Source organism: Semicossyphus pulcher, unplaced genomic scaffold, assembly GCF_022749685.1.
Source record: "Semicossyphus pulcher isolate SPU_LCO1_2020_fin unplaced genomic scaffold, fSemPul1.0.p SCAF_11, whole genome shotgun sequence".
Taxonomy (NCBI): Eukaryota; Metazoa; Chordata; class Actinopteri; order Labriformes; family Labridae; genus Semicossyphus; species Semicossyphus pulcher.
This window is the reverse complement of record NW_027211615.1, coordinates 2,825,001-2,845,000: the sequence shown is the minus strand read 5'-3', so window position 1 is coordinate 2,845,000 and position 20,000 is coordinate 2,825,001. Positions and strand designations below refer to the sequence as shown.

The following is a 20,000-nucleotide window of genomic DNA, read 5'->3' as shown; positions in this document are numbered from 1 at the left end:
AAGAGATTAAAAAGTGCCCAAATGCATTTTTAAAAGGCCCGATTGAACACACAACTGTCGCTTACGGCCATACCACCCTGAACACGCCCGATCTCGTCCGATCTCGGAAGCTAAGCAGGGTCGGGCCTGGTTAGTACTTGGATGGGAGACCGCCTGGGAATACCAGGTGCTGTAAGCTTTTTCATTTTTCTGTGATGGACAGGAGAGGTGCTGATGCCGCAGACCTTGAAAAAGTTTGATCAGACACTCATGTGCAAGAATGCATTGAATTCATCCTAGAAAAAAAACACAGTAACATATGAAGAGATTAAAAAGTGCCCAAATGCATTTTTAAAAGGCCCGATTGAACACACAACTGTCGCTTACGGCCATACCATCCTGAACACGCCCGATCTCGTCCGATCTCGGAAGCTAAGCAGGGTCGGGCCTGGTTAGTACTTGGATGGGAGACCGCCTGGGAATACCAGGTGCTGTAAGCTTTTTCATTTTTCTGTGATGGACAGGAGAGGTGCTGATGCTGCCGGCCTTGAAAAAGTTTGATCAGACACTCATGTGCAAGAATGCATTGAATTCATCCTAGAAAAAAAACACAGTAACATATGAAGAGATTAAAAAGTGCCCAAATGCATTTTTAAAAGGCCCGATTGAACACACAACTGTCGCTTACGGCCATACCACCCTGAACACGCCCGATCTCGTCCGATCTCGGAAGCTAAGCAGGGTCGGGCCTGGTTAGTACTTGGATGGGAGACCGCCTGGGAATACCAGGTGCTGTAAGCTTTTTCATTTTTCTGTGATGAACAGGAGAGGTGCTGATGCTGCAGGCCTTGAAAAAGTTTGATCAGACACTCATGTGCAAGAATGCATTGAATTGATCCTAGAAAAAAAACACAGTAACATATGAAGAGATTAAAAAGTGCCCAAATGCATTTTTAAAAGGCCCGATTGAACACACAACTGTCGCTTACGGCCATACCACCCTGAACACGCCCGATCTCGTCCGATCTCGGAAGCTAAGCAGGTTCGGGCCTGGTTAGTACTTGGATGGGAGACCGCCTGGGAATACCAGGTGCTGTAAGCTTTTTCATTTTTCTGTGATGGACAGGAGAGGAGCTGATGCTGCAGGCCTTGAAAAAGTTGGATCAGACACTCATGTGCAAGAATGCATTGAATTCATCCTAGAAAAAAAACACAGTAACATATGAAGAGATTAAAAAGTGCCCAAATGCATTTTTAAAAGGCCCGATTGAACACACAACTGTCGCTTACGGCCATACCACCCTGAACACGCCCGATCTCGTCCGATCTCGGAAGCTAAGCAGGGTCGGGCCTGGTTAGTACTTGGATGGGAGACCGCCTGGGAATACCAGGTGCTGTAAGCTTTTTCATTTTTCTGTGATGGACAGGAGAGGTACTGATGCTGCAGGCCTTGAAAAAGTTTGATCAGACACTCATGTGCAAGAATGCATTGAATTCATCCTAGAAAAAAAACACAGTAACATATGAAGAGATTAAAAAGTGCCCAAATGCATTTTTAAAAGGCCCGATTGAACACACAACTGTCGCTTACGGCCATACCACCCTGAACACGCCCGATCTCGTCCGATCTCGGAAGCTAAGCAGGGTCGGGCCTGGTTAGTACTTGGATGGGAGACCGCCTGGGAATACCAGGTGCTGTAAGCTTTTTCATTTTTCTGTGATGGACAGGAGAGGTGCTGATGCTGCAGGCCTTGAAAAAGTTTGATCAGACACTCATGTGCAAGAATGCATTGAATTCATCATAGAAAAAAACTATGACAAAATCTTTGACGAAAACTATAAACAACGTTAAAAATACAGCCACATTCTTGCTGCCCCATGCCACGTCTTTAAAAGGCCCGATTGAACACACAACTGTCGCTTACGGCCATACCAGCCTGAACACGCCCGATCTCGTCCGATCTCGGAAGCTAAGCAGGGTCGGGCCTGGTTAGTACTTGGATGGGAGACCGCCTGGGAATACCAGGTGCTGTAAGCTTTTTCATTTTTCTGTGATGGACAGGAGAGGTGCTGATGCTGCAGGCCTTGAAAAAGTTTGATCAGACACTCATGTGCAAGAATGCATTGAATTCATCCTAGAAAAAAAACACAGTAACATATGAAGAGATTAAAAAGTGCCCAAATGCATTTTTAAAAGGCCCGATTGAACACACAACTGTCGCTTACGGCCATACCACCCTGAACACGCCCGATCTCGTCCGATCTCGGAAGCTAAGCAGGGTCGGGCCTGGTTAGTACTTGGATGGGAGACCGCCTGGGAATACCAGGTGCTGTAAGCTTTTTCATTTTTCTGTGATGGACAGGAGAGGTGCTGATGCTGCAGGCCGTGAAAAAGTTTGATCAGACACTCATGTGCAAGAATGCATTGAATTCATCCTAGAAAAAAAACACAGTACATATGAAGAGATTAAAAAGTGCCCAAATGCATTTTTAAAAGGCCCGATTGAACACACAACTGTCGCTTACGGCCATACCACCCTGAACACGTCCGATCTCGTCCGATCTCGGAAGCTAAGCAGAGTCGGGCCTGGTTAGTACTTGGATGGGAGACCGCCTGGGAATACCAGGTGCTGTAAGCTTTTTCATTTTTCTGTGATGGACAGGAGAGGTGCTGATGCTGCAGGCCTTGAAAAAGTTTGATCAGACACTCATGTGCAAGAATGCATTGAATTCTATTAGAAAAAAACCATGACAAAATTTTTGACGAAAACTATAAACAACGTTAAAAATACTGCCAAATTCAAGAATGTGGAGGGGCAGATGCCCCACCGCATTCTTGCTGCACCATGCCACGTCTTTAAAAGGCCCGATTGAACGCACAACTGTCGCTTACGGCCATACCACCCTGAACACGCCCGATCTCGTCCGATCTCGTCCGATCTCGGAAGCTAAGCAGGGTCGGGCCTGGTTAGTACTTGGATGGGAGACCGCCTGGGAATACCAGGTGCTGTAAGCTTTTTCATTTTTCTGTGATGGACAGGAGTGGTGCTGATGCTGCAGGCCTTGAAAAAGTTTGATCAGACACTCATGTGCAAGAATGCATTGAATTCATCATAGAAAAAAACCATGACAAAATTTTTGACGAAAACTATAAACAACGTTAAAAATACAGCCAAATTCAAGAATGTGGTGGGGCAGATGCCCCACCGCATTCTTGCTGCACCATGCCACGTCTTTAAAAGGCCCGATTGAACACACAACTGTCGCTTACGGCCATACCACCCTGAACACGCCCGATCTCGTCCGATCTCGGAAGCTAAGCAGGGTCGGGCCTGGTTAGTACTTGGATGGGAGACCGCCTGGGAATACCAGGTGCTGTAAGCTTTTTCATTTTTCTGTGATGGACAGGAGAGGTGCTGATGCTGCAGGCCTTGAAAAAGTTGGATCAGACACTCATGTGCAAGAATGCATTGAATTCATCCTAGAAAAAAAACACAGTAAAATATGAAGAGATTAAAAAGTGCCCAAATGCATTTTTAAAAGGCCTGATTGAACACACAACTGTCGCTTACGGCCATACCACCCTGAACACGCCCGATCTCGTCCAATCTCGGAAGCTAAGCAGGGTCGGGCCGGGTTAGTACTTGGATGGGAGACCGCCTGGGAATACCAGGTGCTGTAAGCTTTTTCATTTTTCTGTGATGGACAGGAGAGGTGCTGATGCTGCAGGCCTTGAAAAAGTTTGATCAGACACTCATGTGCAAGAATGCATTGAATTCATCCTAGAAAAAAAACACAGTAACATATGAAGAGATTAAAAAGTGCCCAAATGCATTTTTAAAAGGCCCGATTGAACACACAACTGTCGCTTACGGCCATACCACCCTGAACACGCCCGATCTCGTCCGATCTCGGAAGCTAAGCAGGGTCGGGCCTGGTTAGTACTTGGATGGGAGACCGCCTGGGAATACCAGGTGCTGTAAGCTTTTTCATTTTTCTGTGATGGACAGGAGAGGTGCTGATGCTGCAGGCCTTGAAAAAGTTTGATCAGACACTCATGTGCAAGAATGCATTAAATTCATCCTAGAAAAAAAACACAGTAACATATGAAGAGATTAAAAAGTGCCCAAATGCATTTTTAAAAGGCCCGATTGAACACACAACTGTCGCTTACGGCCATACCACCCTGAACACGCCCGATCTCGTCCGATCTCGGAAGCTAAGCAGGGTCGGGCCTGGTTAGTACTTGGATGGGAGACCGCCTGGGAATACCAGGTGCTGTAAGCTTTTTCATTTTTCTGTGATGGACAGGAGAGGTGCTGATGCTGCAGGCCTTGAAAAAGTTGGATCAGACACTCATGTGCAAGAATGCGTTGAATTCATCCTAGAAAAAAAACACAGTAACATATGAAGAGATTAAAAAGTGCCCAAATGCATTTTTAAAAGGCCCGATTGAACACACAACTGTCGCTTACGGCCATACCACCCTGAACACGCCCGATCTCGTCCGATCTCGGAAGCTAAGCAGGGTCGGGCCTGGTTAGTACTTGGATGGGAGACCGCCTGGGAATACCAGGTGCTGTAAGCTTTTTCATTTTTCTGTGATGGACAGGAGAGGTGCTGATGCTGCAGGCCTTGAAAAAGTTGGATCAGACACTCATGTGCAAGAATGCATTGAATTCATCCTAGAAAAAAAACACAGTAACATATGAAGAGATTAAAAAGTGCCCAAATGCATTTTTAAAAGGCCCGATTGAACACACAACTGTCGCTTACGGCCATACCACCCTGAACACGCCCGATCTCGTCCGATCTCGGAAGCTAAGCAGGGTCGGGCCTGGTTAGTACTTGGATGGGAGACCGCCTGGGAATACCAGGTGCTGTAAGCTTTTTCATTTTTCTGTGATGGACAGGAGAGGTGCTGATGCTGCAGGCCTTGAAAAAGTTGGATCAGACACTCATGTGCAAGAATGCATTGAATTTATCCTAGAAAAAAAACACAGTAACATATGAAGAGATTAAAAAGTGCCCAAACGCATTTTTAAAAGGCCCGATTGAACACACAACTGTCGCTTACGGCCATACCACCCTGAACACGCCCGATCTCGTCCGATCTCGGAAGCTAAGCAGGGTCGGGCCTGGTTAGTACTTGGATGGGAGACCGCCTGGGAATACCAGGTGCTGTAAGCTTTTTCATTTTTCTGTGATGGACAGGAGAGGTGCTGATGCTGCAGGCCTTGAAAAAGTTGGATCAGACACTCATGTGCAAGAATGCATTGAATTCATCCTAGAAAAAAAACACAGTAACATATGAAGAGATTAAAAAGTGCCCAAATGCATTTTTAAAAGGCCCGATTGAACACACAACTGTCGCTTACGGCCATACCACCCTGAACACGCCCGATCTCGTCCGATCTCGGAAGCTAAGCAGGGTCGGGCCTGGTTAGTACTTGGATGGGAGACCGCCTGGGAATACCAGGTGCTGTAAGCTTTTTCATTTTTCTGTGATGGACAGGAGAGGTGCTGATGCTGCAGGCCTTGAAAAACTTTGATCAGACACTCATGTGCAAGAATGCATTGAATTCATCCTAGAAAAAAAACACAGTAACATATGAAGAGATTAAAAAGTGCCCAAATGAATATTTAAAAGGCCCGATTGAACACACAACTGTCGCTTACGGCCATACCACCCTGAACACGCCCGATCTCGTCCGATCTCGGAAGCTAAGCAGGGTCGGGCCTGGTTAGTACTTGGATGGGAGACCGCCTGGGAATACCAGGTGCTGTAAGCTTTTTCATTTTTCTGTGATGGACAGGAGAGGTGCTGATGCTGCAGGCCTTGAAAAAGTTTGATCAGACACTCATGTGCAAGAATGCATTGAATTCATCCTAGAAAAAAAACACAGTAACATATGAAGAGATTAAAAAGTGCCCAAATGCATTTTTAAAAGGCCCGATTGAACACACAACTGTCGCTTACGGCCATACCATCCTGAACACGCCCGATCTCGTCCGATCTCGGAAGCTAAGCAGGGTCGGGCCTGGTTAGTACTTGGATGGGAGACCGCCTGGGAATACCAGGTGCTGTAAGCTTTTTCATTTTTCTGTGATGGACAGGAGAGGTGCTGATGCTGCCGGCCTTGAAAAAGTTTGATCAGACACTCATGTGCAAGAATGCATTGAATTCATCCTAGAAAAAAAACACAGTAACATATGAAGAGATTAAAAAGTGCCCAAATGCATTTTTAAAAGGCCCGATTGAACACACAACTGTCGCTTACGGCCATACCACCCTGAACACGCCCGATCTCGTCCGATCTCGGAAGCTAAGCAGGGTCGGGCCTGGTTAGTACTTGGATGGGAGACCGCCTGGGAATACCAGGTGCTGTAAGCTTTTTCATTTTTCTGTGATGAACAGGAGAGGTGCTGATGCTGCAGGCCTTGAAAAAGTTTGATCAGACACTCATGTGCAAGAATGCATTGAATTCATCCTAGAAAAAAAACACAGTAACATATGAAGAGATTAAAAAGTGCCCAAATGCATTTTTAAAAGGCCCGATTGAACACACAACTGTCGCTTACGGCCATACCACCCTGAACACGCCCGATCTCGTCCGATCTCGGAAGCTAAGCAGGGTCGGGCCTGGTTAGTACTTGGATGGGAGACCGCCTGGGAATACCAGGTGCTGTAAGCTCTTTCATTTTTCTGTGATGGACAGGAGAGGTGCTGATGCTGCAGGCCTTGAAAAAGTTGGATCAGACACTCATGTGCAAGAATGCATTGAATTCATCCTAGAAAAAAAACACAGTAACATATGAAGAGATTAAAAAGTGCCCAAATGCATTTTTAAAAGGCCCGATTGAACACACAACTGTCGCTTACGGCCATACCACCCTGAACACGGCCGATCTCGTCCGATCTCGGAAGCTAAGCAGGGTCGGGCCTGGTTAGTACTTGGATGGGAGACCGCCTGGGAATACCAGGTGCTGTAAGCTTTTTCATTTTTCTGTGATGGACAGGAGAGGTGCTGATGCTGCAGGCCTTGAAAAAGTTTGATCAGACACTCATGTGCAAGAATGCATTGAATTCATCCTAGAAAAAAAACACAGTAAAATATGAAGAGATTAAAAAGTGCCAAAATGCATTTTTAAAAGGCCCGATTGAACACACAACTGTCGCGTACGGCCATACCACCCTGAACACGCCCGATCTCGTCCGATCTCGGAAGCTAAGCAGGGTCGGGCCTGGTTAGTACTTGGATGGGAGACCGCCTGGGAATACCAGGTGCTGTAAGCTTTTTCATTTTTCTGTGATGGACAGGAGAGGTGCTGATGCTGCAGGCCTTGAAAAAGTTTGATCAGACACTCATGTGCAAGAATGCATTGAATTCATCATAGAAAAAAACCATGACAAAATCTTTGACGAAAACTATAAACAACGTTAAAAATACAGCCACATTCTTGCTGCACCATGCCACGTCTTTAAAAGGCCCGATTGAACACACAACTGTCGCTTACGGCCATACCACCCTGAACACGCCCGATCTCGTCCGATCTCGGAAGCTAAGCAGGGTCGGGCCTGGTTAGTACTTGGATGGGAGACCGCCTGGGAATACCAGGTGCTGTAAGCTTTTTCATTTTTCTGTGATGGACAGGAGAGGTGCTGATGCTGCAGGCCTTGAAAAAGTTTGATCAGACACTCATGTGCAAGAATGCATTGAATTCATCCTAGAAAAAAAACACAGTAACATATGAAGAGATTAAAAAGTGCCCAAATGCATTTTTAAAAGGCCCGATTGAACACACAACTGTCGCTTACGGCCATACCACCCTGAACACGCCCGATCTCGTCCGATCTCGGAAGCTAAGCAGGGTCGGGCCTGGTTAGTACTTGGATGGGAGACCGCCTGGGAATACCAGGTGCTGTAAGCTTTTTCATTTTTCTGTGATGGACAGGAGAGGTGCTGATGCTGCAGGCCTTGAAAAAGTTTGATCAGACACTCATGTGCAAGAATGCATTGAATTCATCATAGAAAAAAACCATGACAAAATCTTTGACGAAAACTATAAACAACGTTAAAAATACAGCCACATTCTTGCTGCACCATGCCACGTCTTTAAAAGGCCCGATTGAACACACAACTGTCGCTTACGGCCATACCACCCTGAACACGCCCGATCTCGTCCGATCTCGGAAGCTAAGCAGTGTCGGGCCTGGTTAGTACTTGGATGGGAGACCGCCTGGGAATACCAGGTGCTGTAAGCTTTTTCATTTTTCTGTGATGGACAGGAGAGGTGCTGATGCTGCAGGCCTTGAAAAAGTTGGATCAGACACTCATGTGCAAGAATGCATTGAATTCATCCTAGAAAAAAAACACAGTAACATATGAAGAGATTAAAAAGTGCCCAAATGCATTTTTAAAAGGCCCGATTGAACACACAACTGTCGCTTACGGCCATACCACCCTGAACACGCCCGATCTCGTCCGATCTCGGAAGCTAAGCAGGGTCGGGCCTGGTTAGTACTTGGATGGGAGACCGCCTGGGAATACCAGGTGCTGTAAGCTTTTTCATTTTTCTGTGATGGACAGGAGAGGTGCTGATGCTGCAGGCCTTGAAAAAGTTTGATCAGACACTCATGTGCAAGAATGCATTGAATTCATCCTAGAAAAAAAACACAGTAACATATGAAGAGATTAAAAAGTGCCCAAATGCATTTTTAAAAGGCCCGATTGAACACACAACCGTCACTTACGGCCATACCACCCTGAACACGCCCGATCTCGTCCGATCTCGGAAGCTAAGCAGGGTCGGGCCTGGTTAGTACTTGGATGGGAGACCGCCTGGGAATACCAGGTGCTGTAAGCTTTTTCATTTTTCTGTGATGGACAGGAGAGGTGCTGATGCTGCAGGCCTTGAAAAAGTTTGATCAGACACTCATGTGCAAGAATGCATTGAATTCATCCTAGAAAAAAAACACAGTAACATATGAAGAGATTAAAAAGTGCCCAAATGCATTTTTAAAAGGCCCGATTGAACACACAACTGTCGCTTACGGCCATACCACCCTGAACACGCCCGATCTCGTCCGATCTCGGAAGCTAAGCAGGGTCGGGCCTGGTTAGTACTTGGATGGGAGACCGCCTGGGAATACCAGGTGCTGTAAGCTTTTTCATTTTTCTGTGATGGACAGGAGAGGTGCTGATGCTGCCGGCCTTGAAAAAGTTGGATCAGACACTCATGTGCAAGAATGCATTGAATTCATCCTAGAAAAAAAACACAGTAACATATGAAGAGATTAAAAAGTGCCCAAATGCATTTTTAAAAGGCCCGATTGAACACACAACTGTCGCTTACGGCCATACCACCCTGAACACGCCCGATCTCGTCCGATCTCGGAAGCTAAGCAGGGTTGGGCCTGGTTAGTACTTGGATGGGAGACCGCCTGGGAATACCAGGTGCTGTAAGCTTTTTCATTTTTCTGTGATGGACAGGAGAGGTGCTGATGCTGCAGGCCTTGAAAAAGTTTGATCAGACACTCATGTGCAAGAATGCATTGAATTCATCCTAGAAAAAAAACACAGTAACATATGAAGAGATTAAAAAGTGCCCAAATGCATTTTTAAAAGGCCTGATTGAACACACAACTGTCGCTTACGGCCATACCACCCTGAACACGCCCGATCTCGTCCGATCTCGGAAGCTAAGCAGGGTCGGGCCTGGTTAGTACTTGGATGGGAGACCGCCTGGGAATACCAGGTGCTGTAAGCTTTTTCATTTTTCTGTGATGGACAGGAGAGGTGCTGATGCTGCAGGCCTTGAAAAAGTTTGATCAGACACTCATGTGCAAGAATGCATTGAATTCATCCTAGAAAAAAAACACAGTAACATATGAAGAGATTAAAAAGTGCCCAAATGCATTTTTAAAAGGCCCGATTGAACACACAACTGTCGCTTACGGCCATACCACCCTGAACACGCCCGATCTCGTCCGATCTTGGAAGCTAAGCAGGGTCGGGCCTGGTTAGTACTTGGATGGGAGACCGCCTGGGAATACCAGGTGCTGTAAGCTTTTTCATTTTTCTGTGATGGACAGGAGAGGTGCTGATGCTGCAGGCCTTGAAAAAGTTTGATCAGACACTCATGTGCAAGAATGCATTGAATTCATCCTAGAAAAAAAACACAGTAACATATGAAGAGATTAAAAAGTGCCCAAATGCATTTTTAAAAGGCCGGATTGAACACACAACTGTCGCTTACGGCCATACCACCCTGAACACGCCCGATCTCGTCCGATCTCGGAAGCTAAGCAGGGTCGGGCCTGGTTAGTACTTGGATGGGAGACCGCCTGGGAATACCAGGTGCTGTAAGCTTTTTCATTTTTCTGTGATGGACAGGAGAGGTGCTGATGCTGCAGGCCTTGAAAAAGTTTGATCAGACACTCATGTGCAAGAATGCATTGAATTCATCCTAGAAAAAAAACACAGTAACATATGAAGAGATTAAAAAGTGCCCAAATGCATTTTTAAAAGGCCCGATTGAACACACAACTGTCGCTTACGGCCATACCACCCTGAACACGCCCGATCTCGTCCGATCTCGGAAGCTAAGCAGGGTCGGGCCTGGTTAGTACTTGGATGGGAGACCGCCTGGGAATACCAGGTGCTGTAAGCTTTTTCATTTTTCTGTGATGGACAGGAGAGGTGCTGATGCTGCAGGCCTTGAAAAAGTTGGATCAGACACTCATGTGCAAGAATGCATTGAATTCATCCTAGAAAAAAAACACAGTAACATATGAAGAGATTAAAAAGTGCCCAAATGCATTTTTAAAAGGCCCGATTGAACACACAACTGTCGCTTACGGCCATACCACCCTGAACATGCCCGATCTCGTCCGATCTCGGAAGCTAAGCAGGGTCGGGCCTGGTTAGTACTTGGATGGGAGACCGCCTGGGAATACCAGGTGCTGTAAGCTTTTTCATTTTTCTGTGATGGACAGGAGAGGAGCTGATGCTGCAGGCCTTGAAAAAGTTTGATCAGACACTCATGTGCAAGAATGCATTGAATTCATCCTAGAAAAAAAACACAGTAACATATGAAGAGATTAAAAAGTGCCCAAATGCATTTTTAAAAGGCCCGATTGAACACACAACTGTCGCTTACGGCCATACCACCCTGAACACGCCCGATCTCGTCCGATCTCGGAAGCTAAGCAGGGTCGGGCCTGGTTAGTACTTGGATGGGAGACCGCCTGGGAATACCAGGTGCTGTAAGCTTTTTCATTTTTCTGTGATGGACAGGAGAGGTACTGATGCTGCAGGCCTTGAAAAAGTTTGATCAGACACTCATGTGCAAGAATGCATTGAATTCATCCTAGAAAAAAAACTTTGTAACATATGAAGAGATTAAAAAGTGCCCAAATGCATTTTTAAAAGGCCCGATTGAACACACAACTGTCGCTTACGGCCATACCACCCTGAACACGCCCGATCTCGTCCGATCTCGGAAGCTAAGCAGGGTCAGGCCTGGTTAGTACTTGGATGGGAGACCGCCTGGGAATACCAGGTGCTGTAAGCTTTTTCATTTTTCTGTGATGGACAGGAGAGGTACTGATGCTGCAGGCCTTGAAAAAGTTTGATCAGACACTCATGTGCAAGAATGCATTGAATTCATCATAGAAAAAAACCATGACAAAATCTTTGACGAAAACTATAAACAACGTTAAAAATACAGCCACATTCTTGCTGCACCATGCCACGTCTTTAAAAGGCCCGATTGAACACACAACTGTCGCTTACGGCCATACCACCCTGAACACGCCCGATCTCGTCCGATCTCGGAAGCTAAGCAGGGTCGGGCCTGGTTAGTACTTGGATGGGAGACCGCCTGGGAATACCAGGTGCTGTAAGCTTTTTCATTTTTCTGTGATGGACAGGAGAGGTGCTGATGCTGCAGGCCTTGAAAAAGTTTGATCAGACACTCATGTGCAAGAATGCATTGAATTCATCCTAGAAAAAAAACACAGTAACATATGAAGAGATTAAAAAGTGCCCAAATGCATTCTTAAAAGGCCCGATTGAACACACAACTGTCGCTTACGGCCATACCACCCTGAACACGCCCGATCTCGTCCGATCTCGGAAGCTAAGCAGGGTCGGGCCTGGTTAGTACTTGGATGGGAGACCGCCTGGGAATACCAGGTGCTGTAAGCTTTTTCATTTTTCTGTGATGGACAGGAGAGGTGCTGATGCTGCAGGCCTTGAAAAAGTTTGATCAGACACTGATGTGCAAGAATGCATTGAATTCATCCTAGAAAAAAAACACAGTAACATATGAAGAGATTAAAAAGTGCCCAAATGCATTTTTAAAAGGCCCGATTGAACACACAACTGTCGCTTACGGCCATACCACCCTGAACACGCCCGATCTCGTCCGATCTCGGAAGCTAAGCAGGGTCGGGCCTGGTTAGTACTTGGATGGAAAACCGCCTGGGAATACCAGGTGCTGTAAGCTTTTTCATTTTTCTGTGATGGACAGGAGAGGTGCTGATGCTGCAGGCCTTGAAAAAGTTGGATCAGACACTCATGTGCAAGAATGCATTGAATTCATCCTAGAAAAAAAACACAGTAAAATATGAAGAGATTAAAAAGTGCCAAAATGCATTTTTAAAAGGCCAGATTGAACACACAACTGTCGCGTACAGCCATACCACCCTGAACACGCCCGATCTCGTCTGATCTCGGAAGCTAAGCAGGGTCGGGCCTGGTTAGTACTTGGATGGGAGACCGCCTGGGAATACCAGGTGCTGTAAGCTTTTTCATTTTTCTGTGATGGACAGGAGAGGTGCTGATGCTGCAGGCCTTGAAAAAGTTTGATCAGACACTCATGTGCAAGAATGCATTGAATTCATCCTAGAAAAAAACCATGACAAAATCTTTGACGAAAACTATAAACAACGTTAAAAATACAGCCAAATTCAAGAATGTGGTGGGGCAGATGCCCCATCACATTCTTGCTGCACCATGCCACGTCTTTAAAAGGCCCGATTGAACACACAACTGTCGCTTACGACCATACCACCCTGAACACGCCCGATCTCGTCCGATCTCGGAAGCTAAGCAGGGTCGGGCCTGGTTAGTACTTGGATGGGAGACCGCCTGGGAATACCAGGTGCTGTAAGCTTTTTCATTTTTCTGTGATGGACAGGAGAGGTGCTGATGCTGCAGGCCTTGAAAAAGTTTGATCAGACACTCATGTGCAAGAATGCATTGAATTCATCATAGAAAAAAACCATGACAAAATCTTTGACGAAAACTATAAAGAACGTTAAAAATACAGCCAAATTCAAGAATGTGGTGGGGCAGATGCCCCACCGCATTCTTGCTGCCCCATGCCACGTCTTTAAAAGGCCCGATTGAACACACAACTGTCGCTTACGGCCATACCAGCCTGAACACGCCCGATCTCGTCCGATCTCGGAAGCTAAGCAGGGTCGGGCCTGGTTAGTACTTGGATGGGAGACCGCCTGGGAATACCAGGTGCTGTAAGCTTTTTCATTTTTCTGTGATGGACAGGAGAGGTGCTGATGCTGCAGGCCTTGAAAAAGTTTGATCAGACACTCATGTGCAAGAATGCATTGAATTCATCCTAGAAAAAAAACACAGTAACATATGAAGAGATTAAAAAGTGCCCAAATGCATTTTTAAAAGGCCCGATTGAACACACAACTGTCGCTTACGGCCATACCACCCTGAACACGCCCGATCTCGTCCGATCTCGGAAGCTAAGCAGGGTCTGGCCTGGTTAGTACTTGGATGGGAGACCGCCTGGGAATACCAGGTGCTGTAAGCTTTTTCATTTTTCTGTGATGGACAGGAGAGGTGCTGATGCTGCAGGCCTTGAAAAAGTTTGATCAGACACTCATGTGCAAGAATGCATTGAATTCATCCTAGAAAAAAAACACAGTAACATATGAAAAGATTAAAAAGTGCCCAAATGCATTTTTAAAAGGCCCGATTGAACACACAACTGTCGCTTACGGCCATACCACCCTGAACACGCCCGATCTCGTCCGATCTCGGAAGCTAAGCAGGGTCGGGCCTGGTTAGTACTTGGATGGGAGACCGCCTGGGAATACCAGGTGCTGTAAGCTTTTTCATTTTTCTGTGATGGACAGGAGAGGTGCTGATGCTGCAGGCCTTGAAAAAGTTTGATCAGACACTCATGTGCAAGAATGCATTGAATTCATCCTAGAAAAAAAACACAGTAACATATGAAGAGATTAAAAAGTGCCCAAATGCATTTTTAAAAGGCCTGATTGAACACACAACTGTCGCTTACGGCCATACCACCCTGAACACGCCCGATCTCGTCCGATCTCGGAAGCTAAGCAGGGTCGGGCCTGGTTAGTACTTGGATGGGAGACCGCCTGGGAATACCAGGTGCTGTAAGCTTTTTCATTTTTCTGTGATGGACAGGAGAGGTGCTGATGCTGCAGGCCTTTAAAAAGTTTGATCAGACACTGATGTGCAAGAATGCATTGAATTCATCCTAGAAAAAAAACACAGTAACATATGAAGAGATTAAAAAAAGCCCAAATGCATTTTTAAAAGGCCCGATTGAACACACCACTGTCGCTTACGGCCATACCACCCTGAACACGCCCGATCTCGTCCGATCTCGGAAGCTCAGCAGGGTCGGGCCTGGTTAGTACTTGGATGGGAGACCGCCTGGGAATACCAGGTGCTGTAAGCTTTTTCATTTTTCTGTGATGGACAGGAGAGGTGCTGATGCTGCAGGCCTTGAAAAAGTTGGATCAGACACTCATGTGCAAGAATGCATTGAATTCATCCTAGAAAAAAAACACAGTAACATATGAAGAGATTAAAAAGTGCCCAAATGCATTTTTAAAAGGCCCGATTGAACACACAACTGTCGCTTACGGCCATACCACCCTGAACACGCCCGATCTCGTCCGATCTCGGAAGCTAAGCAGGGTCGGGCCTGGTTAGTACTTGGATGGGAGACCGCCTGGGAATACCAGGTGCTGTAAGCTTTTTAATTTTTCTGTGATGGACAGGAGAGGTGCTGATGCTGCAGGCCTTGAAAAAGTTTGATCAGACACTCATGTGCAAGAATGCATTGAATTCATCATAGAAAAAAACCATGACAAAATTTTTGACGAAAACTATAAACAACGTTAAAATTACAGCCACATTCTTGCTGCACCATGCCACGTCTTTAAAAGGCCCGATTGAACACACAACTGTCGCTTACGGCCATACCACCCTGAACACGCCCGATCTCGTCCGATCTCGGAAGCTAAGCAGGGTCGGGCCTGGTTAGTACTTGGATGGGAGACCGCCTGGGAATACCAGGTGCTGTAAGCTTTTTCATTTTTCTGTGATGGACAGGAGAGGTGCTGATGCTGCAGGCCTTGAAAAAGTTGGATCAGACACTCATGTGCAAGAATGCATTGAATTCATCCTAGAAAAAAAACACAGTAACATATGAAGAGATTAAAAAGTGCCCAAATGCATTTTTAAAAGGCCCGATTGAACACACAACTGTCGCTTACGGCCATACCACCCTGAACACGCCCGATCTCGTCCGATCTCGGAAGCTAAGCAGGGTCGGGCCTGGTTAGTACTTGGATGGGAGACCGCCTGGGAATACCAGGTGCTGTAAGCTTTTTCATTTTTCTGTGATGGACAGGAGAGGTGCTGATGCTGCAGGCCTTGAAAAAGTTGGATCAGACACTCATGTGCAAGAATGCATTGAATTCATCATAGAATAAAACCATGACAAAATCTTTGACGAAAACTATAAACAACGTTAAAAATACAGCCACATTCTTGCTGCACCATGCCACGTCTTTAAAAGGCCCGATTGAACACACAACTGTCGCTTACGGCCATACCACCCTGAACACGCCCGATCTCGTCCGATCTCGGAAGCTAAGCAGGGTCGGGCCTGGTTAGTACTTGGATGGGAGACCGCCTGGGAATACCAGGTGCTGTAAGCTTTTTCATTTTTCTGTGATGGACAGGAGAGGTGCTGATGCTGCAGGCCTTGAAAAAGTTTGATCAGACACTCATGTGCAAGAATGCATTAAATTCATCCTAGAAAAAAAACACAGTAACATATGAAGAGATTAAAAAGTGCCCAAATGCATTTTTAAAAGGCCCGATTGAACACACAACTGTCGCTTACGGCCATACCACCCTGAACACGCCCGATCTCGTCCGATCTCGGAAGCTAAGCAGGGTCGGGCCTGGTTAGTACTTGGATGGGAGACCGCCTGGGAATACCAGGTGCTGTAAGCTTTTTCATTTTTCTGTGATGGACAGGAGAGGTGCTGATGCTGCAGGCCTTGAAAAAGTTTGATCAGACACTCATGTGCAAGAATGCATTGAATTCATCCTAGAAAAAAAACACAGTAACATATGAAGAGATTAAAAAGTGCCCAAATGCATTTTTAAAAGGCCCGATTGAACACACAACTGTCGCTTACGTCCATACCACCCTGAACACGCCCGATCTCGTCCGATCTCGGAAGCTAAGCAGGGTCGGGCCTGGTTAGTACTTGGATGGGAGACCGCCTGGGAATACCAGGTGCTGTAAGCTTTTTCATTTTTCTGTGATGGACAGGAGAGGTGCTGATGCTGCAGGCCTTGAAAAAGTTTGATCAGACACTCATGTGCAAGAATGCATTGAATTCATCCTCGAAAAAAAACACAGTAACATATGAAGAGATTAAAAAGTGCCCAAATGCATTTTTAAAAGGCCCGATTGAACACACAACTGTCGCTTACGGCCATACCACCCTGAACACGCCCGATCTCGTCCGATCTCGGAAGCTAAGCAGGGTCGGGCCTGGTTAGTACTTGGATGGGAGACCGCCTGGGAATACCAGGTGCTGTAAGCTTTTTCATTTTTCTGTGATGGACAGGAGAGGTGCTGATGCTGCAGGCCTTGAAAAAGTTTGATCAGACACTCATGTGCAAGAATGCATTGAATTCATCCTAGAAAAAAAACACAGTAACATATGAAGAGATTAAAAAGTGCCCAAATGCATTTTTAAAAGGCCCGATTGAACACACAACTGTCGCTTACGGCCATACCACCCTGAACACGCCCGATCTCGTCCGATCTCGGAAGCTAAGCAGGGTCGGGCCTGGTTAGTACTTGGATGGGAGACCGCCTGGGAATACCAGGTGCTGTAAGCTTTTTCATTTTTCTGTGATGGACAGGAGAGGTGCTGATGCTGCAGGCCTTGAAAAAGTTTGATCAGACACTCATGTGCAAGAATGCATTGAATTCATCCTAGAAAATAAACACAGTAACATATGAAGAGATTAAAAAGAGCCCAAATGCATTTTTAAAAGGCCCTATTGAACACACAACTGTCGCTTACGGCCATACCACCCTGAACACGCCCGATCTCGTCCGATCTCGGAAGCTAAGCAGGGTCGGGCCTGGTTAGTACTTGGATGGGAGACCGCCTGGGAATACCAGGTGCTGTAAGCTTTTTCATTTTTCTGTGATGGACAGGAGAGGTGCTGATGCTGCAGGCCTTGAAAAAGTTTGATCAGACACTCATGTGCAAGAATGCATTGAATTCATCCTAGAAAAAAAACACAGTAACATATGAAGAGATTAAAAAGTGCCCAAATGCATTTTTAAAAGGCCCGATTGAACACACAACTGTCGCTTACGGCCATACCACCCTGAACACGCCCGATCTCGTCCGATCTCGGAAGCTAAGCAGGGTCGGGCCTGGTTAGTACTTGGATGGGAGACCGCCTGGGAATACCAGGTGCTGTAAGCTTTTTCATTTTTCTGTGATGGACAGGAGAGGTGCTGATGCTGCAGGCCTTGAAAAAGTTTGATCAGACACTCATGTGCAAGAATGCATTGAATTCATCCTAGAAAATAAACACAGTAACATATGAAGAGATTAAAAAGTGCCCAAATGCATTTTTAAAAGGCCCTATTGAACACACAACTGTCGCTTACGGCCATACCACCCTGAACACGCCCGATCTCGTCCGATCTCGGAAGCTAAGCAGGGTCGGGCCTGGTTAGTACTTGGATGGGAGACCGCCTGGGAATACCAGGTGCTGTAAGCTTTTTCATTTTTCTGTGATGGACAGGAGAGGTGCTGATGCTGCAGGCCTTGAAAAAGTTTGATCAGACACTCATGTGCAAGAATGCATTGAATTCATCCTAGAAAAAAAACACAGTAACATATGAAGAGATTAAAAAGTGCCCAAATGCATTTTTAAAAGGCCCGATTGAACACACAACTGTCGCTTACGGCCATACCACCCTGAACACGCCCGATCTCGTCCGATCTCGGAAGCTAAGCAGGGTCGGGCCTGGTTAGTACTTGGATGGGAGACCGCCTGGGAATACCAGGTGCTGTAAGCTTTTTCATTTTTCTGTGATGGACAGGAGAGGTGCTGATGCTGCAGGCCTTGAAAAAGTTGGATCAGACACTCATGTGCAAGAATGCATTGAATTCATCCTAGAAAAAAAACACAGTAACATATGAAGAGATTAAAAAGTGCCCAAATGCATTTTTAAAAGGCCCGATTGAACACACAACTGTCGCTTACGGCCATACCACCCTGAACACGCCCGATCTCGTCCGATCTCGGAAGCTAAGCAGGGTCGGGCCTGGTTAGTACTTGGATGGGAGACCGCCTGGGAATACCAGGTGCTGTAAGCTTTTTCATTTTTCTGTGATGGACAGGAGAGGTGCTGATGCTGCAGGCCTTGAAAAAGTTTGATCAGACACTCATGTGCAAGAATGCATTGAATTCATCCTAGAAAAAAAACTCAGTAACATATGAAGAGATTAAAAAGTGCCCAAATGCATTTTTAAAAGGCCCGATTGAACACACAACTGTCGCTTACGGCCATACCACCCTGAACACGCCCGATCTCGTCCGATCTCGGAAGCTAAGCAGGGTCGGGCCTGGTTAGTACTTGGATGGGAGACCGCCTGGGAATACCAGGTGCTGTAAGCTTTTTCATTTTTCTGTGATGGACAGGAGAGGTACTGATGCTGCAGGCCTTGAAAAAGTTTGATCAGACACTCATGTGCAAGAATGCATTGAATTCATCCTAGAAAAAAAACACAGTAACATATGAAGAGATTAAAAAGTGCCCAAATGCATTTTTAAAAGGCCCGATTGAACACACAACTGTCGCTTACGGCCATACCACCCTGAACACGCCCGATCTCGTCCGATCTCGGAAGCTAAGCAGGGTCGGGCCTGGTTAGTACTTGGATGGGAGACCGCCTGGGAATACCAGGTGCTGTAAGCTTTTTCATTTTTCTGTGATGGACAGGAGAGGTGCTGATGCTGCAGGCCTTGAAAAAGTTTGATCAGACACTCATGTGCAAGAATGCATTGAATTCATCCTAGAAAAAAAACACAGTAACATATGAAGAGATTAAAAAGTGCCCAAATGCATTTTTAAAAGGCCCGATTGAACACACAACTGTCGCTTATGGCCATACCACCCTGAACACGCCCGATCTCGTCCGATCTCGGAAGCTAAGCAGGGTCGGGCCTGGTTAGTACTTGGATGGGAGACCGCCTGGGAATACCAGGTGCTGTAAGCTTTTTCATTTTTCTGTGATGGACAGGAGAGGTGCTGATGCTGCAGGCCTTGAAAAAGTTTGAGCAGACACTCATGTGCAAGAATTCATTGAATTCATCCTAGAAAAAAAACACAGCAACATATGAAGACATTAAAAAGTGCCCAAATGCATTTTTATAAGGCCCGATTGAACACACAACTGTCGCTTACAGCCATACCACCCTGAACACGCCCGATCTCGTCCGATCTCGGAAGCTAAGCAGGGTCGGGCCTGGTTAGTACTTGGATGGGAGACCGCCTGGGAATACCAGGTGCTGTAAGCTTTTTCATTTTTCTGTGATGGACAGGAGAGGTGCTGATGCTGCAGGCCTTGAAAAAGTTTGATCAGACAATCATGTGCAAGAATG

At 46.2% G+C, this 20,000-nt stretch overlaps 64 non-coding genes and 1 pseudogene across 64 annotated transcripts; all 65 read left to right on the top strand.

Moving 5' to 3' along the window:
- The first annotated feature begins 59 nt into the window (after positions 1 to 59).
- Positions 60 to 178, top strand: LOC138585574 (5S ribosomal RNA). The gene has a single exon (XR_011305698.1). It is a non-coding gene; the product is annotated as a 5S ribosomal RNA (ribosomal RNA).
- A 182-nt stretch (positions 179 to 360) lies between these two features.
- LOC138586522 (5S ribosomal RNA) lies at positions 361 to 479 on the top strand. The gene has a single exon (XR_011306594.1). It is a non-coding gene; the product is annotated as a 5S ribosomal RNA (ribosomal RNA).
- A 182-nt stretch (positions 480 to 661) lies between these two features.
- LOC138585573 (5S ribosomal RNA) lies at positions 662 to 780 on the top strand. Its single transcript, XR_011305697.1, has one exon. It is a non-coding gene; the product is annotated as a 5S ribosomal RNA (ribosomal RNA).
- Positions 781 to 962: 182 nt separating this feature from the next.
- Positions 963 to 1,081, top strand: LOC138587008 (5S ribosomal RNA). The gene has a single exon (XR_011307057.1). It is a non-coding gene; the product is annotated as a 5S ribosomal RNA (ribosomal RNA).
- A 182-nt stretch (positions 1,082 to 1,263) lies between these two features.
- LOC138585572 (5S ribosomal RNA) lies at positions 1,264 to 1,382 on the top strand. The gene has a single exon (XR_011305696.1). It is a non-coding gene; the product is annotated as a 5S ribosomal RNA (ribosomal RNA).
- A 182-nt stretch (positions 1,383 to 1,564) lies between these two features.
- Positions 1,565 to 1,683, top strand: LOC138585570 (5S ribosomal RNA). The gene has a single exon (XR_011305695.1). It is a non-coding gene; the product is annotated as a 5S ribosomal RNA (ribosomal RNA).
- Positions 1,684 to 1,898: 215 nt separating this feature from the next.
- Positions 1,899 to 2,017, top strand: LOC138587031 (5S ribosomal RNA). Its single transcript, XR_011307078.1, has one exon. It is a non-coding gene; the product is annotated as a 5S ribosomal RNA (ribosomal RNA).
- A 182-nt stretch (positions 2,018 to 2,199) lies between these two features.
- LOC138585568 (5S ribosomal RNA) lies at positions 2,200 to 2,318 on the top strand. The gene has a single exon (XR_011305693.1). It is a non-coding gene; the product is annotated as a 5S ribosomal RNA (ribosomal RNA).
- Positions 2,319 to 2,499: 181 nt separating this feature from the next.
- LOC138587198 (5S ribosomal RNA) lies at positions 2,500 to 2,618 on the top strand. Its single transcript, XR_011307237.1, has one exon. It is a non-coding gene; the product is annotated as a 5S ribosomal RNA (ribosomal RNA).
- Positions 2,619 to 2,866: 248 nt separating this feature from the next.
- LOC138587288 (5S ribosomal RNA) lies at positions 2,867 to 2,995 on the top strand (annotated as a pseudogene).
- Positions 2,996 to 3,244: 249 nt separating this feature from the next.
- On the top strand, positions 3,245 to 3,363 carry LOC138585567 (5S ribosomal RNA). The gene has a single exon (XR_011305692.1). It is a non-coding gene; the product is annotated as a 5S ribosomal RNA (ribosomal RNA).
- Positions 3,364 to 3,545: 182 nt separating this feature from the next.
- LOC138587049 (5S ribosomal RNA) lies at positions 3,546 to 3,664 on the top strand. The gene has a single exon (XR_011307096.1). It is a non-coding gene; the product is annotated as a 5S ribosomal RNA (ribosomal RNA).
- A 182-nt stretch (positions 3,665 to 3,846) lies between these two features.
- LOC138585566 (5S ribosomal RNA) lies at positions 3,847 to 3,965 on the top strand. Its single transcript, XR_011305691.1, has one exon. It is a non-coding gene; the product is annotated as a 5S ribosomal RNA (ribosomal RNA).
- A 182-nt stretch (positions 3,966 to 4,147) lies between these two features.
- On the top strand, positions 4,148 to 4,266 carry LOC138585565 (5S ribosomal RNA). Its single transcript, XR_011305690.1, has one exon. It is a non-coding gene; the product is annotated as a 5S ribosomal RNA (ribosomal RNA).
- A 182-nt stretch (positions 4,267 to 4,448) lies between these two features.
- On the top strand, positions 4,449 to 4,567 carry LOC138585564 (5S ribosomal RNA). The gene has a single exon (XR_011305689.1). It is a non-coding gene; the product is annotated as a 5S ribosomal RNA (ribosomal RNA).
- Positions 4,568 to 4,749: 182 nt separating this feature from the next.
- Positions 4,750 to 4,868, top strand: LOC138585563 (5S ribosomal RNA). The gene has a single exon (XR_011305688.1). It is a non-coding gene; the product is annotated as a 5S ribosomal RNA (ribosomal RNA).
- A 182-nt stretch (positions 4,869 to 5,050) lies between these two features.
- LOC138585562 (5S ribosomal RNA) lies at positions 5,051 to 5,169 on the top strand. The gene has a single exon (XR_011305687.1). It is a non-coding gene; the product is annotated as a 5S ribosomal RNA (ribosomal RNA).
- Positions 5,170 to 5,351: 182 nt separating this feature from the next.
- LOC138585561 (5S ribosomal RNA) lies at positions 5,352 to 5,470 on the top strand. The gene has a single exon (XR_011305686.1). It is a non-coding gene; the product is annotated as a 5S ribosomal RNA (ribosomal RNA).
- Positions 5,471 to 5,652: 182 nt separating this feature from the next.
- Positions 5,653 to 5,771, top strand: LOC138585560 (5S ribosomal RNA). Its single transcript, XR_011305685.1, has one exon. It is a non-coding gene; the product is annotated as a 5S ribosomal RNA (ribosomal RNA).
- Positions 5,772 to 5,953: 182 nt separating this feature from the next.
- LOC138586520 (5S ribosomal RNA) lies at positions 5,954 to 6,072 on the top strand. The gene has a single exon (XR_011306592.1). It is a non-coding gene; the product is annotated as a 5S ribosomal RNA (ribosomal RNA).
- A 182-nt stretch (positions 6,073 to 6,254) lies between these two features.
- On the top strand, positions 6,255 to 6,373 carry LOC138585559 (5S ribosomal RNA). Its single transcript, XR_011305684.1, has one exon. It is a non-coding gene; the product is annotated as a 5S ribosomal RNA (ribosomal RNA).
- A 182-nt stretch (positions 6,374 to 6,555) lies between these two features.
- On the top strand, positions 6,556 to 6,674 carry LOC138585557 (5S ribosomal RNA). Its single transcript, XR_011305682.1, has one exon. It is a non-coding gene; the product is annotated as a 5S ribosomal RNA (ribosomal RNA).
- Positions 6,675 to 6,856: 182 nt separating this feature from the next.
- On the top strand, positions 6,857 to 6,975 carry LOC138586992 (5S ribosomal RNA). The gene has a single exon (XR_011307042.1). It is a non-coding gene; the product is annotated as a 5S ribosomal RNA (ribosomal RNA).
- A 182-nt stretch (positions 6,976 to 7,157) lies between these two features.
- LOC138586826 (5S ribosomal RNA) lies at positions 7,158 to 7,276 on the top strand. Its single transcript, XR_011306885.1, has one exon. It is a non-coding gene; the product is annotated as a 5S ribosomal RNA (ribosomal RNA).
- Positions 7,277 to 7,491: 215 nt separating this feature from the next.
- On the top strand, positions 7,492 to 7,610 carry LOC138585556 (5S ribosomal RNA). Its single transcript, XR_011305681.1, has one exon. It is a non-coding gene; the product is annotated as a 5S ribosomal RNA (ribosomal RNA).
- Positions 7,611 to 7,792: 182 nt separating this feature from the next.
- Positions 7,793 to 7,911, top strand: LOC138585555 (5S ribosomal RNA). Its single transcript, XR_011305680.1, has one exon. It is a non-coding gene; the product is annotated as a 5S ribosomal RNA (ribosomal RNA).
- A 215-nt stretch (positions 7,912 to 8,126) lies between these two features.
- LOC138586903 (5S ribosomal RNA) lies at positions 8,127 to 8,245 on the top strand. Its single transcript, XR_011306957.1, has one exon. It is a non-coding gene; the product is annotated as a 5S ribosomal RNA (ribosomal RNA).
- Positions 8,246 to 8,427: 182 nt separating this feature from the next.
- On the top strand, positions 8,428 to 8,546 carry LOC138585554 (5S ribosomal RNA). The gene has a single exon (XR_011305679.1). It is a non-coding gene; the product is annotated as a 5S ribosomal RNA (ribosomal RNA).
- Positions 8,547 to 8,728: 182 nt separating this feature from the next.
- Positions 8,729 to 8,847, top strand: LOC138586624 (5S ribosomal RNA). Its single transcript, XR_011306690.1, has one exon. It is a non-coding gene; the product is annotated as a 5S ribosomal RNA (ribosomal RNA).
- Positions 8,848 to 9,029: 182 nt separating this feature from the next.
- Positions 9,030 to 9,148, top strand: LOC138585553 (5S ribosomal RNA). Its single transcript, XR_011305678.1, has one exon. It is a non-coding gene; the product is annotated as a 5S ribosomal RNA (ribosomal RNA).
- A 182-nt stretch (positions 9,149 to 9,330) lies between these two features.
- LOC138587559 (5S ribosomal RNA) lies at positions 9,331 to 9,449 on the top strand. The gene has a single exon (XR_011307554.1). It is a non-coding gene; the product is annotated as a 5S ribosomal RNA (ribosomal RNA).
- Positions 9,450 to 9,631: 182 nt separating this feature from the next.
- LOC138585552 (5S ribosomal RNA) lies at positions 9,632 to 9,750 on the top strand. Its single transcript, XR_011305677.1, has one exon. It is a non-coding gene; the product is annotated as a 5S ribosomal RNA (ribosomal RNA).
- A 182-nt stretch (positions 9,751 to 9,932) lies between these two features.
- LOC138586789 (5S ribosomal RNA) lies at positions 9,933 to 10,051 on the top strand. The gene has a single exon (XR_011306850.1). It is a non-coding gene; the product is annotated as a 5S ribosomal RNA (ribosomal RNA).
- Positions 10,052 to 10,233: 182 nt separating this feature from the next.
- On the top strand, positions 10,234 to 10,352 carry LOC138585551 (5S ribosomal RNA). Its single transcript, XR_011305676.1, has one exon. It is a non-coding gene; the product is annotated as a 5S ribosomal RNA (ribosomal RNA).
- Positions 10,353 to 10,534: 182 nt separating this feature from the next.
- Positions 10,535 to 10,653, top strand: LOC138585550 (5S ribosomal RNA). Its single transcript, XR_011305675.1, has one exon. It is a non-coding gene; the product is annotated as a 5S ribosomal RNA (ribosomal RNA).
- A 182-nt stretch (positions 10,654 to 10,835) lies between these two features.
- On the top strand, positions 10,836 to 10,954 carry LOC138586489 (5S ribosomal RNA). Its single transcript, XR_011306563.1, has one exon. It is a non-coding gene; the product is annotated as a 5S ribosomal RNA (ribosomal RNA).
- Positions 10,955 to 11,136: 182 nt separating this feature from the next.
- LOC138585549 (5S ribosomal RNA) lies at positions 11,137 to 11,255 on the top strand. Its single transcript, XR_011305674.1, has one exon. It is a non-coding gene; the product is annotated as a 5S ribosomal RNA (ribosomal RNA).
- A 182-nt stretch (positions 11,256 to 11,437) lies between these two features.
- Positions 11,438 to 11,556, top strand: LOC138586955 (5S ribosomal RNA). Its single transcript, XR_011307006.1, has one exon. It is a non-coding gene; the product is annotated as a 5S ribosomal RNA (ribosomal RNA).
- Positions 11,557 to 11,771: 215 nt separating this feature from the next.
- On the top strand, positions 11,772 to 11,890 carry LOC138585548 (5S ribosomal RNA). The gene has a single exon (XR_011305673.1). It is a non-coding gene; the product is annotated as a 5S ribosomal RNA (ribosomal RNA).
- A 182-nt stretch (positions 11,891 to 12,072) lies between these two features.
- On the top strand, positions 12,073 to 12,191 carry LOC138585546 (5S ribosomal RNA). The gene has a single exon (XR_011305671.1). It is a non-coding gene; the product is annotated as a 5S ribosomal RNA (ribosomal RNA).
- Positions 12,192 to 12,373: 182 nt separating this feature from the next.
- Positions 12,374 to 12,492, top strand: LOC138587036 (5S ribosomal RNA). Its single transcript, XR_011307083.1, has one exon. It is a non-coding gene; the product is annotated as a 5S ribosomal RNA (ribosomal RNA).
- Positions 12,493 to 12,674: 182 nt separating this feature from the next.
- Positions 12,675 to 12,793, top strand: LOC138587014 (5S ribosomal RNA). The gene has a single exon (XR_011307062.1). It is a non-coding gene; the product is annotated as a 5S ribosomal RNA (ribosomal RNA).
- Positions 12,794 to 13,042: 249 nt separating this feature from the next.
- Positions 13,043 to 13,161, top strand: LOC138586809 (5S ribosomal RNA). The gene has a single exon (XR_011306869.1). It is a non-coding gene; the product is annotated as a 5S ribosomal RNA (ribosomal RNA).
- A 249-nt stretch (positions 13,162 to 13,410) lies between these two features.
- Positions 13,411 to 13,529, top strand: LOC138587030 (5S ribosomal RNA). Its single transcript, XR_011307077.1, has one exon. It is a non-coding gene; the product is annotated as a 5S ribosomal RNA (ribosomal RNA).
- A 182-nt stretch (positions 13,530 to 13,711) lies between these two features.
- LOC138587112 (5S ribosomal RNA) lies at positions 13,712 to 13,830 on the top strand. The gene has a single exon (XR_011307156.1). It is a non-coding gene; the product is annotated as a 5S ribosomal RNA (ribosomal RNA).
- A 182-nt stretch (positions 13,831 to 14,012) lies between these two features.
- LOC138585544 (5S ribosomal RNA) lies at positions 14,013 to 14,131 on the top strand. The gene has a single exon (XR_011305670.1). It is a non-coding gene; the product is annotated as a 5S ribosomal RNA (ribosomal RNA).
- Positions 14,132 to 14,313: 182 nt separating this feature from the next.
- LOC138585543 (5S ribosomal RNA) lies at positions 14,314 to 14,432 on the top strand. Its single transcript, XR_011305669.1, has one exon. It is a non-coding gene; the product is annotated as a 5S ribosomal RNA (ribosomal RNA).
- A 182-nt stretch (positions 14,433 to 14,614) lies between these two features.
- Positions 14,615 to 14,733, top strand: LOC138587040 (5S ribosomal RNA). Its single transcript, XR_011307087.1, has one exon. It is a non-coding gene; the product is annotated as a 5S ribosomal RNA (ribosomal RNA).
- A 182-nt stretch (positions 14,734 to 14,915) lies between these two features.
- On the top strand, positions 14,916 to 15,034 carry LOC138585542 (5S ribosomal RNA). Its single transcript, XR_011305668.1, has one exon. It is a non-coding gene; the product is annotated as a 5S ribosomal RNA (ribosomal RNA).
- Positions 15,035 to 15,249: 215 nt separating this feature from the next.
- Positions 15,250 to 15,368, top strand: LOC138585541 (5S ribosomal RNA). The gene has a single exon (XR_011305667.1). It is a non-coding gene; the product is annotated as a 5S ribosomal RNA (ribosomal RNA).
- Positions 15,369 to 15,550: 182 nt separating this feature from the next.
- Positions 15,551 to 15,669, top strand: LOC138585540 (5S ribosomal RNA). Its single transcript, XR_011305666.1, has one exon. It is a non-coding gene; the product is annotated as a 5S ribosomal RNA (ribosomal RNA).
- A 215-nt stretch (positions 15,670 to 15,884) lies between these two features.
- LOC138585539 (5S ribosomal RNA) lies at positions 15,885 to 16,003 on the top strand. Its single transcript, XR_011305665.1, has one exon. It is a non-coding gene; the product is annotated as a 5S ribosomal RNA (ribosomal RNA).
- Positions 16,004 to 16,185: 182 nt separating this feature from the next.
- Positions 16,186 to 16,304, top strand: LOC138585538 (5S ribosomal RNA). Its single transcript, XR_011305664.1, has one exon. It is a non-coding gene; the product is annotated as a 5S ribosomal RNA (ribosomal RNA).
- Positions 16,305 to 16,486: 182 nt separating this feature from the next.
- Positions 16,487 to 16,605, top strand: LOC138586935 (5S ribosomal RNA). The gene has a single exon (XR_011306987.1). It is a non-coding gene; the product is annotated as a 5S ribosomal RNA (ribosomal RNA).
- Positions 16,606 to 16,787: 182 nt separating this feature from the next.
- Positions 16,788 to 16,906, top strand: LOC138585537 (5S ribosomal RNA). Its single transcript, XR_011305663.1, has one exon. It is a non-coding gene; the product is annotated as a 5S ribosomal RNA (ribosomal RNA).
- Positions 16,907 to 17,088: 182 nt separating this feature from the next.
- On the top strand, positions 17,089 to 17,207 carry LOC138585536 (5S ribosomal RNA). The gene has a single exon (XR_011305662.1). It is a non-coding gene; the product is annotated as a 5S ribosomal RNA (ribosomal RNA).
- A 182-nt stretch (positions 17,208 to 17,389) lies between these two features.
- Positions 17,390 to 17,508, top strand: LOC138585534 (5S ribosomal RNA). The gene has a single exon (XR_011305660.1). It is a non-coding gene; the product is annotated as a 5S ribosomal RNA (ribosomal RNA).
- Positions 17,509 to 17,690: 182 nt separating this feature from the next.
- On the top strand, positions 17,691 to 17,809 carry LOC138585533 (5S ribosomal RNA). Its single transcript, XR_011305659.1, has one exon. It is a non-coding gene; the product is annotated as a 5S ribosomal RNA (ribosomal RNA).
- Positions 17,810 to 17,991: 182 nt separating this feature from the next.
- On the top strand, positions 17,992 to 18,110 carry LOC138585532 (5S ribosomal RNA). The gene has a single exon (XR_011305658.1). It is a non-coding gene; the product is annotated as a 5S ribosomal RNA (ribosomal RNA).
- Positions 18,111 to 18,292: 182 nt separating this feature from the next.
- LOC138585531 (5S ribosomal RNA) lies at positions 18,293 to 18,411 on the top strand. Its single transcript, XR_011305657.1, has one exon. It is a non-coding gene; the product is annotated as a 5S ribosomal RNA (ribosomal RNA).
- A 182-nt stretch (positions 18,412 to 18,593) lies between these two features.
- Positions 18,594 to 18,712, top strand: LOC138585530 (5S ribosomal RNA). Its single transcript, XR_011305656.1, has one exon. It is a non-coding gene; the product is annotated as a 5S ribosomal RNA (ribosomal RNA).
- Positions 18,713 to 18,894: 182 nt separating this feature from the next.
- On the top strand, positions 18,895 to 19,013 carry LOC138585527 (5S ribosomal RNA). The gene has a single exon (XR_011305654.1). It is a non-coding gene; the product is annotated as a 5S ribosomal RNA (ribosomal RNA).
- Positions 19,014 to 19,195: 182 nt separating this feature from the next.
- On the top strand, positions 19,196 to 19,314 carry LOC138585526 (5S ribosomal RNA). The gene has a single exon (XR_011305653.1). It is a non-coding gene; the product is annotated as a 5S ribosomal RNA (ribosomal RNA).
- A 182-nt stretch (positions 19,315 to 19,496) lies between these two features.
- Positions 19,497 to 19,615, top strand: LOC138586441 (5S ribosomal RNA). Its single transcript, XR_011306518.1, has one exon. It is a non-coding gene; the product is annotated as a 5S ribosomal RNA (ribosomal RNA).
- Positions 19,616 to 19,797: 182 nt separating this feature from the next.
- Positions 19,798 to 19,916, top strand: LOC138586320 (5S ribosomal RNA). The gene has a single exon (XR_011306405.1). It is a non-coding gene; the product is annotated as a 5S ribosomal RNA (ribosomal RNA).
- Positions 19,917 to 20,000: the final 84 nt, after the last annotated feature.